Genomic DNA, 18,913 nt, shown 5'->3' with positions numbered 1-18,913 from the left:
GGTAGTTAAAGCTGTCCTGGTGACGAGAAGGGACATTTACGCACCTATAAATCCAGGAGATGTCTGGGCCAGAAAGAGGAAATACAACTAACTGAGGAATGTGCCAGGACTTAATTTCATCCCTTTCTTCTTTTTATTTTGTTATTTGACATTTACTAATCCTCTTAACCCATCTGCACATCAGGATCTTGACCAATTTCCTTTGAGATTCTGACTTTTATGAAGAAAAAAGATGATGTAAAGAACAACAATGTGATTTAAGATTAGGATAAAGCAAAGCCATCAAATGGTTTTTTCTTTTTGGTCATGTGTTTATTGATGTATGTATTTTGGTACAGATGGAGTGTCACTATGTTGCACAGGCCAGCCTCCAACACCTGGGTTCCAGCAATCCTCCTGCCTCGGCCACCCAAAGTGCTGGGATGACAGGTGTGAGCCACCTCACTCAGCCCATGTGTTCATTTTTAAGGATATTTTGAGGACATGTTGTGTCTTTATTTCTGACTTCTGGGACTATTGTTCTTATTCCTCCATTAATAAAAGTAATGATTTTCTACACGCGTGCCCAGCTTAACAAGCACCCCACATCCATTATCTTGTTACATCTTTATGACAACCGGTGAGGGAAGCAGAGGTGAGATGAACTTCAGTGCTGTTTTAAGGAGGAGGAAACTGAGGCACAACCCGGATAAGGGGCATGCTAAAACAAGCCTATAGTACCTGGCTGGGGGAATGAGTATGGAACCCCACTGCAGGCTCACAGCTTGTGGCTCGCACCTCTTCCTTGTTTCTCTACTTTGAATATCAACACGGAGCAGTGTGTCACTTCTGTTTCATATCTCTCCCAGTTGCCTACATGACTGGCTTCACTTACTCCACAGAACTTAATACGTTGCAATTTGTGGTACAATGCATTTATTTTATCATGTATTGCCCATGAAAATTAATGGTGGAGACTTGTTCAGAAGTACGTATTTCAAAAATAAAATTACACTTGAAAGTGAGCAAGTTCAATTGTATGAGAAGGAAGTCATTGTGGTAGAACTTTAGAGAAAGTTATTTATTGTAACTGTAAATACTACTGGTAAAGGCCTGTTTAGCAGTGTGCACTGCCTGGTGACGAGAACTCTCAGTGGGTGTGTAAGTACCTTCTCAGGGCCTGCGAAACGTCTTGGAATGTCTTCCAACTTCTTAGCTTTTGCCAGGGTTCCAAGGCAAGAGGAATGGAGGTTGCAAGGAAGAAAGCGTTTTTGTTTACACTGAAATTATTTTTAACATCCTAAATGTTTTCAATATCCTGATAAAGCAGTTTCTTTGGTGTGGCTTAGCTTTTTGAGAGTTGAGATTTTTCTGTGTCAAATCCAAGTTGACTATTCTTAAAAGTGATTTCAAAAGCCAGGAAAACCACTTTGCAGTAATCAGAATGTTATCCAACTGTATAATGTTTACTTTATTGTAAATACTTGTGAACAGTGGTCAATAAATGGCTTTATGTTCCTTTATGCAAAAAAAAGTGATTTCATTCTGTTATTTGACATCAAGCTCAATCCTATTATGTTTCCAACAGAATTAATACGTAGTGACAAAAATACATTGAATTAAATCAGTTTTTTTCTAGATCCAATAAAAAACACAAATATTTTAATAAATGTGTATGTATATAGATTTAATTCTACCAGAGAATATTTTCCTTTTTTCTGTGGTTGTACAATATTAGCAAAAGAAAGTATTCTCAGGCCAGTTGTGGTGGCTCATGCCTGTAATCTCAGCACTTTGGGAGGCTGAGGCAGGTGGAATACTTAAGGCCAGCAGTTCAAGACCAGTCTAGGCAACATAGGGAGACCCTGTCTCTATAAAATATACAAAAATTATCTGGGCATGGTAGTGCACACCTGTAGTTCCAGCTACTCTGGAGGCTGAGGCAGGAGGATTGCTTGAGCCTGGGAGGTCAAGGCCACCAGCCTGGGAGCCAAGATCGCACCACTGCACTTCAGCCTGGGCAACAAAGTAAGACCCTGAAAAAAGAAAGAGAGAGAGAGCGAGAGAGACAGAGAGAGAGAGAGAAAGAAAGAAAGAAAGAGAGAGAGAGAGACAAGAAAGAAAGAAAGAAGAAAGAAAGAAAGAAAGAAAGAAAGAAAGAAAGAAAGAAAGATTACTCTCTGAAGATAAGTAATAATGATCACCATAATTAGGGTAATGTATTTATACACTTTAGGTCACTTTTTTAGTCACCTCCCAATCTGATCCAGGTGCACCTGTCTGGACCTCCTCCTTTAAATGACCCTTGGCCTTGATTCTGCACTCCTTCCATTACTGTCATCGATAACTTTAAACGTGCCCAGATATTCACTATCCTTAATTTATAAGCCATTTTCATTCCTCTGCCACTTCCCCACCACCCAGTCACCTGGTTTTGTTCCCCACTGCTCCATTGAAACTCTTTCTATTTACCTTTGTAATGAATCAACAATATTTGCTTACGAAGAATCATGCTGCACTTTGGAAACCGACCTTCACTTATTCCTGAAAGTCTCCCTGCCATGTGGTTGGAACCCCCTAACCGTGTGGGTGAGATGGAACTGTGCTCTAACCTGGCTCTGCTCTGCGGGCTGCGTGCTGCAGGGCTGCCATCCACCTGCACAGAGAGTGGAGCTGCCTCCTTCCCGGCAACCACGGCATTGCACAAAGGGTTATCCGTCCAGTGCTGCCACAAGGGAGGCATCTAGCAGATGCTGGTTTTCTCTTCCTTTGCCTGCTCTGCTAACTCTCTTCTCTGATCAGCCTTTACTCTCAAGTTTGCTGGGTACTTTTCTTCTTCCTGCACACTAATTATAGGGATGTTGGACTTTGTTCTATTTTGAGTAATATTCACTCCTAAATTGAACTTATCCATTTGAATGGCTGTCACCCTTCCACCAATAAATCTGAAGACCATTTACTCTTTTAATGTTTTTCAGAAACCTCCTATGTAGAGTTTTGTTACTACTATTCAAGGAACTCTAGCACAACTGTTCAAAGTAAGACTCTTCTTGTTTAATACTGTTTTACTTTTCCTCCCGATTCCACCCTCTCTATATTCTTAGATGTGAAGGTATCCTTTAAGATACACAGTAACAGGCTGTGCCTGTGATATTTCATTTTGGACAGACAGTTGGCACAGGACTTTACTTCCCCCTGGGTACTGTGCGTAAAGCCTGCCTAAGTAGCCGTCCCCTTGCCTGGGTACCCATCCAGTCGTGGAGGGCTAGAGGTCTGGGGTCTCCAGGCTATGCAGCATGGGATGGAAAGAGCACAGATGATACTCGTTCTTCATCTTCACGACTTCTCGAGTGTTCTCCATGCAGTCACAGCAGGGGACGCTCCCAGAAGAACTGCAAGAGGCCCCATATCTTCCCACGCTCACCAACTCTTGGTTGTATGGTGCCTTTACATTTTATAAATATGATGGCTTGAAGTGTCATCTCCTCATTTTATTTCTTCTGGTTACATTTACTGAGTTGAGGAACTCTTCACATACTTGCCAGTCATTTACATTTCTCTTGCTGTGAACCGTTTTCATTCCTTGCCTGTTTTTTGGGTTGGGTTGCCTATCTTTTCTTGTTGATAACAACATGAGCCATGTGGTCCTCTCAATTGGTACAGAGAGGTATTTGATAAAATTTCACCACGTAAGTTTAATAAAAACTGTAATTGGTTATTGCAGGTGTGTTAGTCCATTTGGGATGCTGTGATGAAAAACGATAAACAGAGTGGTTTATAAACAACAGAAATTTGTTTCTCACAGTTCTGGATGCTGGAAGTCCAACATCGACGAACCCGCAGGTCCAGTGTCTGGTGGACACTTGCTTCCTGGTTCACAGCCAGTGCCTTCTTGCCAAGTCCTCATGTGGTGGAAGGGGTGAGGGGTCTCTCTAGAGTCTCTTTCATAAGGTCTCTTTTATAATCCCATTCATGAGGGCTTTGCTCTCATGACGTAATCACCTCCCAGACCCCCCTCCAAATACCATCACACTTGGGATTAGATTTCAACATAAGAGTTAGGGGAGACACAAACATTCAGTTTGTATCAGTAGGTGAAGAGAATTGCTATTAATTTTTAAGCCCACTGTAAATCCATCAACATCACTGAACTCTCTTTAGTTTTAATAGTCTCTATTCTGTTGGAGTGTCTATGTCTAGGATTGTGTCATCTGCCGATAAGGATGTTTTTTATCTTCCTTCCAAATCTTATACCACTAATTTATTTTGTTTTCTGACTCTTTCCTTCTTGCTTCTTTCTTCTTTTTTGTCTGTAAGGACCTTTAATATGATGCTAAGCAGTTGTGATGTTAATGGGCGTCTTTGCTTCTGATTTTAAAGTTTCTCCACTGCGTGTGATGTTTACTGGATGTTTTTGGAATGTTGCCTTTACCAAGTCGAGCGAGTTTTCTTCTAGTTTCCTAAGGGTCTGTGCGGAGGGTGGTGATCTGCTCAGATCAGTGTTTCATAGACTGCTGTGGACAGGGAGGAGGCTGCTGTAGTGATCCAGGTGTAAGATAAAGGTGGCAGCAGAGACAAAGAGAAGTGGACACATTCGAGAAACACTACTGGTAAAATTTAATGGGACATGATGATAGATTGGGTATGGGAAACGTCCCAGCTGGCGCCTTGCTCTTGGCTTGCACAATTGGACGGATACCATCTGTGGAGTTAGGAAATCCTGCAAGAGGTATTGACATGTTGACATGTTGATTCTGACATGTTTGAGGTGAACATCTCAGAATAAGATGTTGAGTAGATGTTGGATATGGGGACCTGGAGCTCAGAAGAAAGTACCTGAGAAGTTTGCATTGTGCAAAATCACCCACTGCAGAGAGCAAGGCTTTGTGAAAATATGGTGCTGGCATAGAACACCCAAACCTTAGAAATTCTGTAACCGGAGCACAAACCACAATAACAACAATCCTAATTTTAAATCCTGGCATAGAAGAAATATATTCAATTCCCAATAAATGGAATATGCTGCAGTACGTACAGAACTTTACTGTAATAAGGAAAAAGAGGAAGGCAGCCTAGGGGAAGGACAGGTCAGGAAAGATCAGAGGGCTGAGCCTTGGAGCCCAGAGCAGAGATGGGACAGTTACAGGCTTTGCAAAAATGCTGTGATGCCAGCGAGGAGTGTTCCAGGTCACTATCGTGTGCTTGTTTCTTTTGCGTGAAGATCCAGGAGAACCAGGCAATCTGGACACTTTCAAACCCAAACACATGGCCAGACAGGACCAGCAGAAGAAACATGGGGCCGATAGGCATCAAAGTGTGTTGCCGGTGTCTTGCTGTGTTCACCTGTGTCACAGTCCTTTGTGTTAATAGCACAGACCTGCTGTCACACGGTGACTTAAAACGTGAGTGCATCAGAGAAATTGGCTCATGACTAGCGCAACTTTTATATTATCTTCACACCTAGTCAGTCACTAAGTCTATCAGTTACACATGTGTTTTAGAAAACATGTGCCCTGGAGCAAACCAGGCTGCATTTCATCAGCAGTATGCGCATGCCTGGTCAGTGCTCCTGTTGGGCCAGGTGTGTGGGTGGTGAATGCTAACAACCTGCAGATACATCTAGAAGGAGACACTGACCTTGGGTCACCTTGGCTACATACTGCATGTTATCAACACCTCACAGATTGCTGTTTTATTTTAAAATCTCTTATAAGCATGAGGAGTATTTAAAATCACTGTGATTTAGGATATTGTTGAACTTGTCCTAATTTGGGGGGAGAATTGTTCTTTTCCAGATATAACTCTCACCTCTGTTATATGAAGTCAAGTTCTGGCTCCTCAGCTTTCTGCAAGAAGTGTGAGCCAATATCTTCTTATAAAATGAAAATAATATTCAGAATTATATTTAAGCTCTTCTGAAGACAACAGCTGGAAGAATTGAAATTGTCTTATAAAATATGTTACCTGAGAAAAATAGGCAAATTATTATATTTCATTGTAAATCCCATTTCATATTTCTATAATTTTTTCCATTCTCCTTTTGTTTTTTTCTTGAATGGAAAAAAATCCCTTAAAGTAGAAAGGTACATATAAGGTTAATGAATTGCAGAAAGGACATTGGCACCTGCAGCTCTTCTGAATTGTAATCACAGTCAATGCAGCCTTGCATTCTTCTAAACAAAATCCTGCTTCTGTGATTGCACCTGCTATGTATCACTTTATTTCCTTTATATTCCTTCTGTGAAGAAATGTTGAGCAACCAAGAGAAACACTTCAGAAGAAAAAAAGATATTTTTAGTGATGGAGACTAAGAAGGAAATGACATCTCTCCTATATGTCAGCCTCTTAGATGTAACACACTGCTGAGCTGCCTTAGCTTTGATTATAAACTACACGGCATCTCTATCCGATTGATGTGGCAACCTGAGAAAATCATGTTCTAGGCTTAATAATGAAGACAATATGCATGTTCTTTAAATTAGAAAATAGTCTCAGCTAATGTCAATTGAACCCCGTGTAGGAGGCAGAATGCCAATCCAAACACAGCGAGCACCCCTCCCATGCAAAGTGACTGCTAATGTGACCCAGGTGTAACAAAAGGTAATTAACATTGGAAATGTGTCTAGCTGTTCCCATAGTAACATAATTGGGAAGGGAGTTTTAATCAATACATGTAGCCATTGACATCCATACACAAGTAAGCATTCTGCAGGTAATAAAATTATAACAGGTGATGAACACGACTTCCCCTGTATTGCTTGGTAGATGAGCATTATGGTTAAAAAATGACTGTGAAAAGTTAGCTCAATTCAAGACTGGTGGATGCGTTTGGGTTGTAGCTAGACTTTTTCTTTTCTTTCTCTTTTAAAACATATCTAGACAAGGAAAAACAAGCCTCGGATCTGATTTTTTTCTCCTCGTTCTTGTGCTTGGTTCTTACTGTGTTTGTGTGTTTTAAAGGCGAGAAGACGAGGGGAACAAAACCAGCTGGATCCATCCATCACAGTGGGTGGTTTTAATTTTCGTTTTTCTCATTAATTTTGTTTAAACAACCACTCTTCACAATGAACAAACTGTATATCGGAAACCTCAGCGAGAACGCCGCCCCCTCGGACCTAGAAAGTATCTTCAAGGACGCCAAGATCCCCGTGTAGGGACCCTTCCTGGTGAAGACTGGCTACACGTTTGTGGACTACCCGGACGAGAGCTGGGCCCTCAAGGCCATCGAGGCGCTTTCAGGTAAAATAGAACTGCAAGGGAAACCCATAGAAGTTGAGCACTCGGTCCCCAAAAGGCAAAGGATTCGGAAACTTCAGATACGAAATACCCCGCCTCACTTACAGTGGGAGGTGCTGGATGGTTTACTAGTCCAGTATGGAGTGGTGGAGAGCTGTGCGCACGTGAACACTGACTCGGAAACTGCAGTTGTGGAATGTAACCTATTCCAGTAAGGACCGAGCTAGACAAGTGCTAGACAAGCTCTAGACAAACTGAATGGATTTCAGTTAGAGAATTTCACCTTGAAAGTAGCCTATATCCCTGATGAAATGGCCGCCCAGCAAAGCCCCTCGCTGCAGCCCCGAGGTCGCCGGGGGCTTGGGCAGAGGGGCTCCTCAAGGCAGGGGTCTCCAGGATCCGTGTCCAAGCAGAAACCATGTGATTTGCCTCTGCGCCTGCTGGTTCCCACCCAATTTGTTGGAACCATCATGGGAAAATAAGGTGCCACCATTCGGAACATCACCAAACAGACCCAGTCTAAAATCGATGTCCACCGTAAAGAAAATGCAGGGGCTGCTGAGAAGTCGATTACTATCCTCTTTACTCCTGAAGGCACCTCTGCGGCTTGTAAGTCTATTCTGGAGATTATGCACAAGAAAGCTCAAGATATAAAATTCACAGAAGAGATCCCCTTGAAGATTTTAGCTCATAATAACTTTGTTGGCCATCTTATTGGTAAAGAAGGAAGAAATCTCAAAAAAATTGAGCAAGACACAGACACTAAAATCACAATATCTCCATTGCAGGAATTGACGCTATATAATCCAGAACGCACCATTACAGTTAAAGGCAATGTTGAGACACGTGCCAAAGCTGAGGAAGAGATCATGAAGAAAATCAGGGAGTCTTAGGAAAATGATACTGCTTCTATGACTCTTCAAGCACATTGAATTCCTGGATTAAATCTGAACGCCTTGGGTCTGTTACCACCCACTTCAGGGATGCCACCTCCCACCTCAGCCCTCTTCAGCCATGACTCCTCCCTACCTCCCTGCAGTCTGAGCAATCAGAAACGGAGACCGTTCATCTGTTTATCCCGGCTCTATCGGTCAGTGCCATCATCGGCAAGCAGGGCCAGCACATCAAGCAGCTTTCTCGCTTTGCTGGAGCTTCAATTAAGATTGCTCCAGGGGAAGCGCCAGATGCTAAAGTGAGGATGGTGATTATCACTGGACCACCAGAGGCTCAGTTCAAGGCTCAGGGAAGAATTATGGAAAAATTAAAGAAGAAAACTTTGTTAGTCCTAAAGAAGAGGTGAAACTTGAAGCTCATATCAGAGTGCCATCCTTTGCTGCTGGCAGAGTTATTGGAAAAGGAGGCAAAACGGTGAATGAACTTCAGAATTTGTCAAGTGCAGAAGTTGTTGTCCCTTGTGACCAGACACCTGATGAGAATGACCAAGTGGTTGTCAAAATAACTGGTCACTTCTATGCTTGCCAGGTTGCCCAGAGAAAAATTCAGGAAATTCTGACTCAGGTAAAGCAGCACCAACAACAGAAGGCTCTGCAAAGTGGACCACCTCAGTCAAGACAGAAGTAAAGGCTCAGGAACCAGCCCACCACAGAGGCAGATGCCAAACCAAAGACAGATTGCTTAACCAACGGATGGGCACCGACCCCCTATCCAGAATCACATGCACAAGTTTTTACCTAGCCAGTTGTTTCTGAGGACCAGGCAACTTTTGAACTCCTGTCTCTGTGAGAATGTATACTTTATGCTCTCTGAAATGTATGACACCCAGCTTTAAAACAAACACACAAAAAAAGGGTGGCGGAGGGAGGGAAAGAGAAGAGCTCTGCACTTTCCTTTGTTGTAGTCTCACAGTATAACAAATATTCTAATTCTTCTTAATATTCCCCCATAATGCCAGAAACTGGCTTAATGATGCTTTCACTAAATTCATCAAGTAGATTGCTCCTAAATCCAATTGTTAAAATTGGATCAGAATAATTATCACAGGAACTTAAACGTTAAGCCATTAGCACAGAAAAACTGTTCTCAGTTTTATTTTTACTTAACGCTAACATGAGTAACCTAAGGGAAGTGCTGAATGGTGTTGACAGGGGTATTAAACATGCATTTTCACTCAACTACCTCAGGTATTCAGTAATACAAAGAAAAGCAAAATTGTTCCTTTTTTTTGGAAATTTTATATACTTTATAATGATGGAAGTCCAACTGTTTTTTAAAAAATAAATTTAAAATTTAACAGCAATCAGCTAACAGGCAAATTAAGAATTTTACTTCTGGCTGGTGACAGTAAAGCTGGAAAATTAATTTCAGGGTTTTTTGAGGCTTTTGACACAGTTATTAGTTAAAAACAAATCAAATGTTCAAAGATATGGAGCAGTGCCTTATATCTGGAGAGCAGCACTACCGTTTATTCTTTCATTTATAGTTGAGAAAGTTTCTGATGGTACTAACAAGGTGGTGTCAGGAGATTTTGGAACAGCTGGTTTAAATGGCTTCAGGAGACTTCAGTTTTTTGTTTAGCGACATGATTGAATGCATAATAAATGCTTTGTGCTTTTGATATCAATACCTAAAGAAAGCGAATCAGTGAAGAGATGCAGGACTTTCAACTGATTGGCAAAAAGCAAGCTTTAGCTTGTCTTACAGGTTGTTTAGTTTGCCAGTACACTTCAGACCAATGGGACAGTCATAGATGGTGTGACAGTGTTTAAAGGCAACAAAAGGCTAACATTTCCATGTGGCCAGCACTGTCATGAGCCTCACTAAGCTATTTTGGAGATTTTTAAGCACTGATAAATTAAAAAAAAAATTAGACTCCACCTAAAGTAGTAAAGTATAGCAGGATTTCTGTACACTGTGCAATCAGTTCTTTGAAAAAAAAAGTCAAAAGATAGAGAATACAAGAAAAGTTTTTGGGATGTAATTTGAATGACTGTGAGAACATACGACCTTTGATACGGAACTCATTTCCTCACTCCTTAACTTGACAGCAAAGCCCAGTATGTACAATTGTGTTGGGTGTGGCTGGTCTCCAAGGCCACGCTGCTCTCTGAATTGATTTTGAGTTTTGTTGTAAGATGATCACAGCCATGTTACACTGATCTAAAGGACTTGTATATATAACCCTTTAAAAAAATCACTCTGCCTCATTCTTATTTCAAGAAGAATTTCTATACGGACTAGATAATGTTTTTCTGAAGATCGTATCAATTAGACATTTTGAAAATGATTTAAAGTGTTTTCCTTAATGTTCTCAGAAAACAAGTTTTTTTTTGTAGTTTTACCCAAAAAAGTGCCCTTTTTTTCACTGGATTCTCCTAGCATTCATAATTTTTTTTTTCATACAATGAATTAAAATGGCTAAAATCATGGACTGGCTTTCTGGTTGGATTTCAGGTGAGATGTGTTTAAGGCCAGAGCTTTTCTCAATATTTGATTTTTTCCCCAATATTTGACTTTGTAAAAATATATACATAGGTGCTGCATTTATATCTGCTGGCTTAAATTTTGTCATATTTCACTTCTAGCCTTTAGATATGGCAAATCATATTTTACTTTTACTTAAGCATTTGTAATTTGGAGTATCTGGTACTAGCTAAGAAATAGTTCTATAATTGAGTTTTGTACTCACCATATATGGATCACTCCTCATGTATAATGTCCCCCAAATGCAGCTTCATTTTCCAGATATTTTGACGCAGAATAAATTTTTTCATCATTTAGGTGCAAAAAGAAAAAAGAAAAGTTAGCTCAATTCAAAAGGGACAGATATATTGGAGAATTAGACCCAATTGTGCTGTGTGCAGCACCTGCCTCCCCCTCCCCTCCCTCCCCCTCCCCTTCCCTTCCTCTTCCCCTCCCCTCCCCTCCCCCTCCCTCCCCCTCCCCTTCCCCTCCCCCCCCTCCCCCCCCTCCCCTCCCCCCCCCTCCCCCTCCCCCCCCCTCCCCTCCCCCTTCCCTCCCCTTCCCTCCCCTCCCCTTCCCTCCCCGTCCCCCTTCTCCTTCTCCTTCTCCTCTAAAAGAAGGCATGCAGTTGCGGGAAAGTCCTTGAACCCTGGAGTGGAAGCCTCTAAGAAAGGAAATTGGAGAGGTTTATTGTCGGGAGGAAGGCATATGAAGAGTTGAAGGAAACAATCGCATCAAGGAAGAGAGAGGGAGGCAGAGTTAAATGGATCCCAAGCTTTCAGGGAGAAGGTATTATAAAGCAGGCATTAGCAAGCACAAGGCTCAGAAGGAGAAATATCACACAAGGGTTTAGGGACGTTCTTAGCACACACTTCAGATGATGTGATTTTACGTAGTCCTAATTGAAAAGGAAAATGGAGAAATTACTTTCTAACAAACCCAATACAAACCCAATATAATCAAACCAGCAGCTTCCTAGGGATAGTTTTGAAAAGGACACGTGCAAAAGGTGAAAAGCAAACACACCAGGGTGAAAGCGTGTGTTTGATGAGAGAACATGAAAGAACATCTAACTATAGCATCAGATATCATCAGCCCCAATTTAGGCCAAAGAAATTTTTAACTGTTAAGGTTAATATATATGTTGTCTTATGTTACACCTTGAACAATAAAATATCAGTAATGATTTAGTGCCTCGTATATACATGGAATCATGATGTATTTCATGTACAACTCATCTCTGAATAGCCGTAGCCGCAACCTGTAAGGTAAGCAGTGTCAGGGGCTTACTTCCACTCATTGGATGAAGAAATTACAGCGCTTGGGGTCCCCATGGGCTTCTCAAGGTCACAGGGCTAGCAAGTGGCAGAACCAGGACTCAGAAGACCTATTCCAGGCCTCCCAGCATTCCTGCTTTGGGAACACACAGTGCAACAATCATAAAGAGAAAGTAGAACCTATAAATGTGAAACATCTCTTCTGCTCTCACTGTGGTTCCAGTCCCCTGGCCTCAGGCAAGTCTCCTTATTGAGTAGCTGTGTATTTCAATCCATGACTTTGTGAACTGTAAAAATATCAGAAGACTGTAGATGGCTGAATGAGGCCCCAGTTTGAAAAGCCAGAATGCAATACCTTCTGCACGTCCCAAAGCCATGGACTTGATGGTCATTCTTGGTAAGAATCTATTCTCAGCAAGAGTTGGTTAAAATGACAGCTTACGTGTGTCTACAAAAGAAACAATTGATGGATTGATAAAGATCCAGCCGTATCAGACTGACCTCGTTAACCTCAGCAGCCTGTCAGGAAAATACACTAGGGTGTCTTTATCAACTGGTTACCCAGGGATAAAAGATGGAGTCCCAGCCGTCTGAATAATTTATCAACCCAAGGGAGAGTGTCCCTGGCTGGGTGCTTTCCTGCAAGATGAGCAGAGCAAAGTCGACCAAGCTGGCCTCCCCTTTTGTCCTGGTCACCACTCAAGGGACAACCTCCTTCCACACATTCAAGGCCTGTCTCTCCAGTTGCCCTCCCAAGCACTGGTCTGCTGGCCATCCCTCTCTCTGATCAGCCTTTACCTTTGACTCTTCTGTCAAGATTCCTCTTGCTTGCCTTAACTAGGATCTGATGGCTCCTGAGAACCCACTTCCTTTGTGATCCTCTCAAGTGGAAGCAATTTGCTCTCTCTTTGCCCCTGAGACCTGAGTGCCAGGTCATCCTTCCTCTTCAGGTAGTTTTCTGACCACAGCCTTTCTATTAGCTGGACAAACATTTGCTTCTTTAAATCTCATGCAATCTGATGACGCCGCCCCTCCTCTCCTCTTAGTTGTCGTCTACTCCACCTGTTACTATGGTGCACTCATAGGGGTTGCTGGAATCCATGCCAGTCTTCCTCATCACTACCATGCCTGCTATCTACTTGGCATCTTCCACATCCTCCTGAAAAACACATCTGACCACCTGACCTCTTCGTTCCTCTGCCTCCTCAACTCCAGTGATGTTTTTCTCTACTCCAAATTAGCCGTCATTCTAAACTTTGTCATCCTGGAAACTTAATCACTTCTAATTGACAAAATCATTGAGCACATTCTCTTGCCTCCATTTCCCGTCCTCCCACCAGGCTGGTTAAAAAGCCACAGTGCAGATGCCTGTCCCATCAGAACCTCCTGTCCGCTGACGAGTTTGCCACCTCGTCCACCAGCCCTTCCTGCCAGCAGCTTCTTCCCTCTCCAACAGAGAGGCAGTAACTACTCTATTGCAATATTCAATGGAAGTTGCCCTTCAGTCTTTTAATTTTGATCATTGGGGAAAATCGCAGCCCCAGAAGAAGTCGAGTGTTTCCTGTTCTTCATGTCTGTCTAATACCTGACAGTTCCTGGGGAAGACACACACTGGGCAGATGGTTACTATAAAAATGCATGGTACCCAACCTCATCAGCCTTTGAGAACTTCCCTTTATTCTGACCATAGCTCTATACTCACTTTGCTCTCACTCCACAATGACTGTTTTAAACCTTCTCCATTGACCTCAGCCTGACTTCCACTGGCCAGCATTCTCTCCAGAGGCTGACCTTGCTTCCCACCAGACAGAAGTTTTTTAAGAGTCATCACTCAGATACATCCTAAAATTCCTGCCTGTGACCCAACAGGTTTTCCTGTATGCCCACCCATCCTCTTCTTCTTCCCTTCTGGTGATATGAAGAAAGTACTTCACCTGCTACACATACCAGGAAATTTACAACACTCTATTTTGTGTCGCAGTCCTTTCTCTTGTTGGAGTCTTTATATTTTTGTGGAAATACGCCCCAGCATTTCCTATGTCACCCACGTACACACATGCCCATTGCACGGCACAGACAGGAATCCCACCCGGACCCCAGTCCTTACAGTCACTCTCTTCTCTGCACAGCAAATCCTTATAAAGAGATTTAACTATCGACTCTTTCCCCACTTCTTCAACATCCTTCTAGTGCCAGTCTGCATTTCTTCCACTATCCATTCATTCCACACACAGTCACTGAGTCCTCCCCGTGCCAGATCCTGCCCCATTCTCTGGGGCTACAGAAGTGAGCAGAGCAGGCAGACGTGCCTTCTGTTCCAGTCGAGGAAATGGCCATCCATCCATGTTGCTTAGTCCAGTGTGTGTGTTTCCATGTCTGTTTCAGTTCAGTACAAGCCAAACACTGTAGCAAAGAGATTTCAGAATGTTGGGACTTAAATAGGAGAGATATTAGCCTCCCTCCTGTGATCCGGCCCGGAGCTGAACAGTCCAGGCTGGTGTGGAAGCTCTGCTCCACCAGGTCATCCAGCAACCCAGGTTCCCTCCATCTTCTCACTCCGCCATCTTTTAGGGTGTGGTTCTTGTTTGCAGAGTTTAAACTGGGTCATTTTCAAATTGATTTTCAGCCTTCAGAAAACAGAAAAGGAAGAAGTCTAGGATAGTGGCTTCATCTTTATGGAGATTCCTTGGGAGTTCATCGATTCCCTCATATACCATTGATCTGAACCTAGCCCCATGGCTACACTTGGCAGAATGGAGCTGGGAAATGTAGTCTCCATCTCCAGCCAGGTGGCTGCATGCCCAGGGGACGTTCTGCCACAGTTCCAGCCTACTTGATTTGTGGTCAAATTCCGTTCTCATTTCTATTTCTTGGGTTGCACTATGGTTTATTTACAATGTGGGGATATCCTATAGTTTATATGAGTCTTTTTCTAACTTTACCTTCTCCCTAGACAATATTATTTCTTCTTTAGCTGGTGTATTAGTCAGGGTTCACCAGAGAAACAAAACCAATAGGATATGTATCTATATCTATATCTGTATACACACACACACACACATATACACACATACAATATATACACACATACAAATACACACACACACATACACACACACACACACACACAGATTTTATTGTAAGGAATTGGTTCATACAACTATGGAGGCAGACAAGTCCAAAGATCTGTGCAGTTGGCAGGCTGAAGTCCCAGGAGGGCCCAAGGTGTAAGTTCTAGTCTGAGTCCAAAAGCCTGAAACCAGGAAAGCCAATGGTATAGTTTGAGAGCTGGAAGGCTCAAAACCCAGGAAGAGCTGGTGTTTCAGGTTGAGTCCAAAGGCAGAAAAAGATTGCTGCCCCAGCTCAAGGCAGCCAGGTGGGAAGGGGTCCCTCTCACTTGTGGGGGAGTTGGCTTTTCTGTTCTGTCCTTTCACTGATTGGTTGAGACCCACCCACATTGGAGAGGGCATCTGCTTGACTCCATTCACCAACTTAAACGTTCGTCTTCTCCCAGAATACCCTCATGGACACATTCATAATAACCCTGACCAGTATTTGGGCACCGTGCAGCCCTGTCAAGTTGATGCAGAAAATGGACCATTTCAGTTGATGAACATTTGCTAGGTTAAGGAAAAATGGGGGAGGAACTGTTTGTTTTAATGGATGGTTCAGGGGCAATGATTTGAACTGTGGACATGTTCACTGAGTTTCCTGGGGAATATTAGAAAAAAGGTTTCTACCAGAGAGTGCAGATATTAGTCTGAAGCTTGGAAGATAAGTCCGGGATAGAGATAAACTTGGAGAAATCATCTGAATACAAATGACGCATTTCCATCTACCTATGCAGGTTTCCGATGAGCATCTCCCATCTCTCATTTCTGATCACCCCCGTATTGATTCAGTCCCCACCCAGCTGATGGCCCACCACCCAGATCTCACGTGGGGCTGCTTCTCCCCACAGCCTAAGTGCAGGCGACAGCGTATTGTTTCCTGGAGAGCCGCTGGAGCCTCTTAGCTGCTAATCCCACTCCGGCTGTTCCCCATATCAGAGTCAGTTGCTGTGCAGTCTAAAACAGCCGTCCCCAACCTTTTTGGCATCAGGGACCGGTTTCATGGAAGACAATGTTTCCATGGAAGAGGGGTGAGTGCAGGGAGGGGAAATGGTTTGGGATGAAGCTGTTCCACCTCAGATCATCAGCCATCAGATTCTCATAAGGACTGTGCAACCTGGATTTCTGCATGCACAGTTCACAATAGGGTTCCAGCTCCTATGAGAGTCTAATGCTCCTATGAGAATCTAGTGCTGCTGCTGATCTGACAGGAGGTGGAGCTCAGGCTGGAGAGGTAACGCTCGCTTGCCCGCCTCTCACCTCCTGCTGTGCAGCCTGGTTCCTAACAAGCCACGGACCTGTTCCAGTCTGAGACCTGGGGATTGGGGAACCCAGTCTAAAAGACACAATCAGAAAAATACATTCTTCTAATTAAAACCCTGCAAGACCTCCATTGCACTTAGGATAAAGCTCAAAATTTTAAACAAGGGCTTACCCCATTTTCTGGCCAGTTCTGGCCATGTACATCTTTGTGGGTCTTCTTAATGACACTGCGCTTGTCTCTGGCTCCGGGTTTGCTCCTGGGGGTTGTTCTGTTCGTGTTGTGTTTGTTTTGCCATTGGGTATTCTTCGTGTGGGCTGCTCTGCACATTTCTCTTTTCCTAGAGAATCTGGACCCGCCTTTTGGGTTTCAGAGTTAGTGACCTTTTCTCAGAGATGACATTCCTGTCTCTCCAACCTGGGCTGAAGCCTTCCTGCGTCCATTCACGTAGCAACTCGCAGCACAGCAGCCATATCAACTGTATTCATAGATTTGTCTATGTCGTTATTTGCTTAGTGACATTTTCTCCACCAGAATATTAGCTCCTTAGTGGCCGGACAAGCCTCTCTTCCTCACCACCGTGTTTCCAGAGCTGATCTTATAGCCTAAGTGATTAATATCTATTTATTGAATAAATGGATCAAGCAGAATTATGTAAGCAAATAGCATATGGATCACATTGGTATCTAAAACCCAGCTGGGAGGAATGGTAAATACATTAGATGATGAAACAGCAAGCATGCTCAATCAATATTTCTTAAATGAATGAATTACTCTCTTTCTCTCTCAACATGGAAGGACGCAGTAAGTGCTCAGGTCGCTCAGATAATTATGCTTTGTGGTATGTTTCCCACCAACAACAGTAGATTCAACTAGAGACGCAGAATCGCTCTAGCAGAATGCGAGTGATATTTAAAGCTACGGGAAGGTAAAGGGTTCTCACCACGTAGGGAGAGGTTTGCATCAGCTTCCTGGATCCTGCAACTGCGACTTCGGAGTGCAGTGCCCCTGCCCAGTTACCAGGTGGTCAGAGCCTCAAAAAGTATTAGACGAACTCTTCTGGGGCCAGGCTTTGTTCTTGGCAGTTTCAGACATTTTTTATCCTGGAGGTTACTAGAAATCTCTCCACAATTTAGTTAAGGAATCAAGAATCATCGGAGTGGTGACTGTATTGTATTGGAAGACCGTGAATGGAGAGAGGGGTGAACAGAAAGAGACTACAGAGTCTTCCAAACAATATGGGATGTTCTCAGCAAGTTCCCCTAAAGGAGGAGCAGTGCCAGCCAGGCCGTCTAATTCCTGCTCCTCTGTGGCCCAGGTGAGTGCTTCAACAGGAAATAAAGCAGCCGGTTCCTGTGTTGGTCAAATGATCTGCCAAGTGAAATTCCTTCTTGAGTCTCTGGATATCCACATGGCAAATAACCTCCTTGTGTGGGAGGCGGAGGGCATGTGGACCATCCAGCCCTTTGGAGACATACGGGCAGCGAGCCCCAGTCATAAAGAGGTTCATTATCCTCTTATCAAAAATGACTCATAAATTCCTGATGAGCTACAATGTCAGACAATGCACAGTAGAGACATTTTATCAATTTTGTCATTTAACAGAACGGTGAGAATCATCGTTAAGGGAGAGAGGAATTTCTTTGAGGTAGGGGACAGAGAGACGTCTAATGAAGAGGTGAGGTTCCGGCCTTCACCAGCAAACCACAGGAGTAACCTGTGCCTAAGGGGTGTGTCTAAGCTTGGTGAGTGGAACTTGTTATGAATTGCTTTTATTTTTGTGGCCTTTCTCTCTCAAATTGCTGACTCCAATTAAGCTGTTGTTTGGGAAAGCCCAGGACGAAAACCTAGTGGACACGGCTAGAGTTTCAAATTGGTGGGCACACTGTATTCACAAGGATGCAAACAACATCATGTTACATTGCGGGGAAGGGGGATATTAATGGTGCAGCCCTTCTAAAAAACTGCTGGAGACATTTTATGAACAATTTGAGTATACCTTAGATCTCCCTGGCCACAGACTGGGCAAGAGATCGTGACTAAGTGGACTTGGAGCGGTCCACAAATATGGAACAGGGAGTCCTCCTGGGGCTTTGCAATGGAGCCGCGGGACTCTGCGTGCACGGCTCACACGCTCCTTTTTTCCATTTCTTTAGTAGAGGCCCTGCTGATGTGCAAGGAAACCAGAGTTTTAAACTTACAAAAATAGAATCTCCAGAAAAGACACATAACTAAGGATATTAAAAACAACAAGAATCACTTCCGTGTGTTTAGCAGCTTGATCTGCAGCCTTCTCAGGACTGGAGAAGGTCCCAGAACATCTGGATTTCACAGGCAGTGATAGGAGGCAAAATCCAATCGCTGCAGCACCTCCTGCGAGCTGCGGTGCCAGGCGCTCCTTCTGATTTAGGCTGGAGACAGGCAGACTTGCAAGGGAACAGGTGGTCAATTTCGCTAAACTTGCCACCCAATGGAAAGAGTAGCCCTATATTAAGCACTTGACTCTGAGGTGTTGGACTGAGTCAGTTACTAAAAGTGACATTGTCATATCCTTGCTGCAATCAACTGCCTCTTGCCCTCTCCTGACTTTCGGATGATCCCGAGTGACAATTAGCCTGAATGTTTACACA

General features: G+C 43.3%; 1 protein-coding gene and 1 pseudogene across 3 annotated transcripts in view; both read left to right on the top strand.

The window, feature by feature from the left end:
- The window catches only part of RPS6KA2 (ribosomal protein S6 kinase A2), a 445,645-nt gene that overhangs the window by 146,414 nt on the left and 280,318 nt on the right, over positions 1-18,913 (top strand). The gene's annotated exons all lie outside the window — the stretch shown is intronic.
- On the top strand, positions 6,870-8,796 carry LOC100594497 (annotated as a pseudogene).

The sequence above is a fragment of the Nomascus leucogenys genome, chromosome 3 (genome assembly GCF_006542625.1).
Source record: "Nomascus leucogenys isolate Asia chromosome 3, Asia_NLE_v1, whole genome shotgun sequence".
Lineage (NCBI taxonomy): Eukaryota > Metazoa > Chordata > Mammalia > Primates > Hylobatidae > Nomascus > Nomascus leucogenys.
This window is presented reverse-complemented; position numbering and strand designations above follow the sequence as displayed.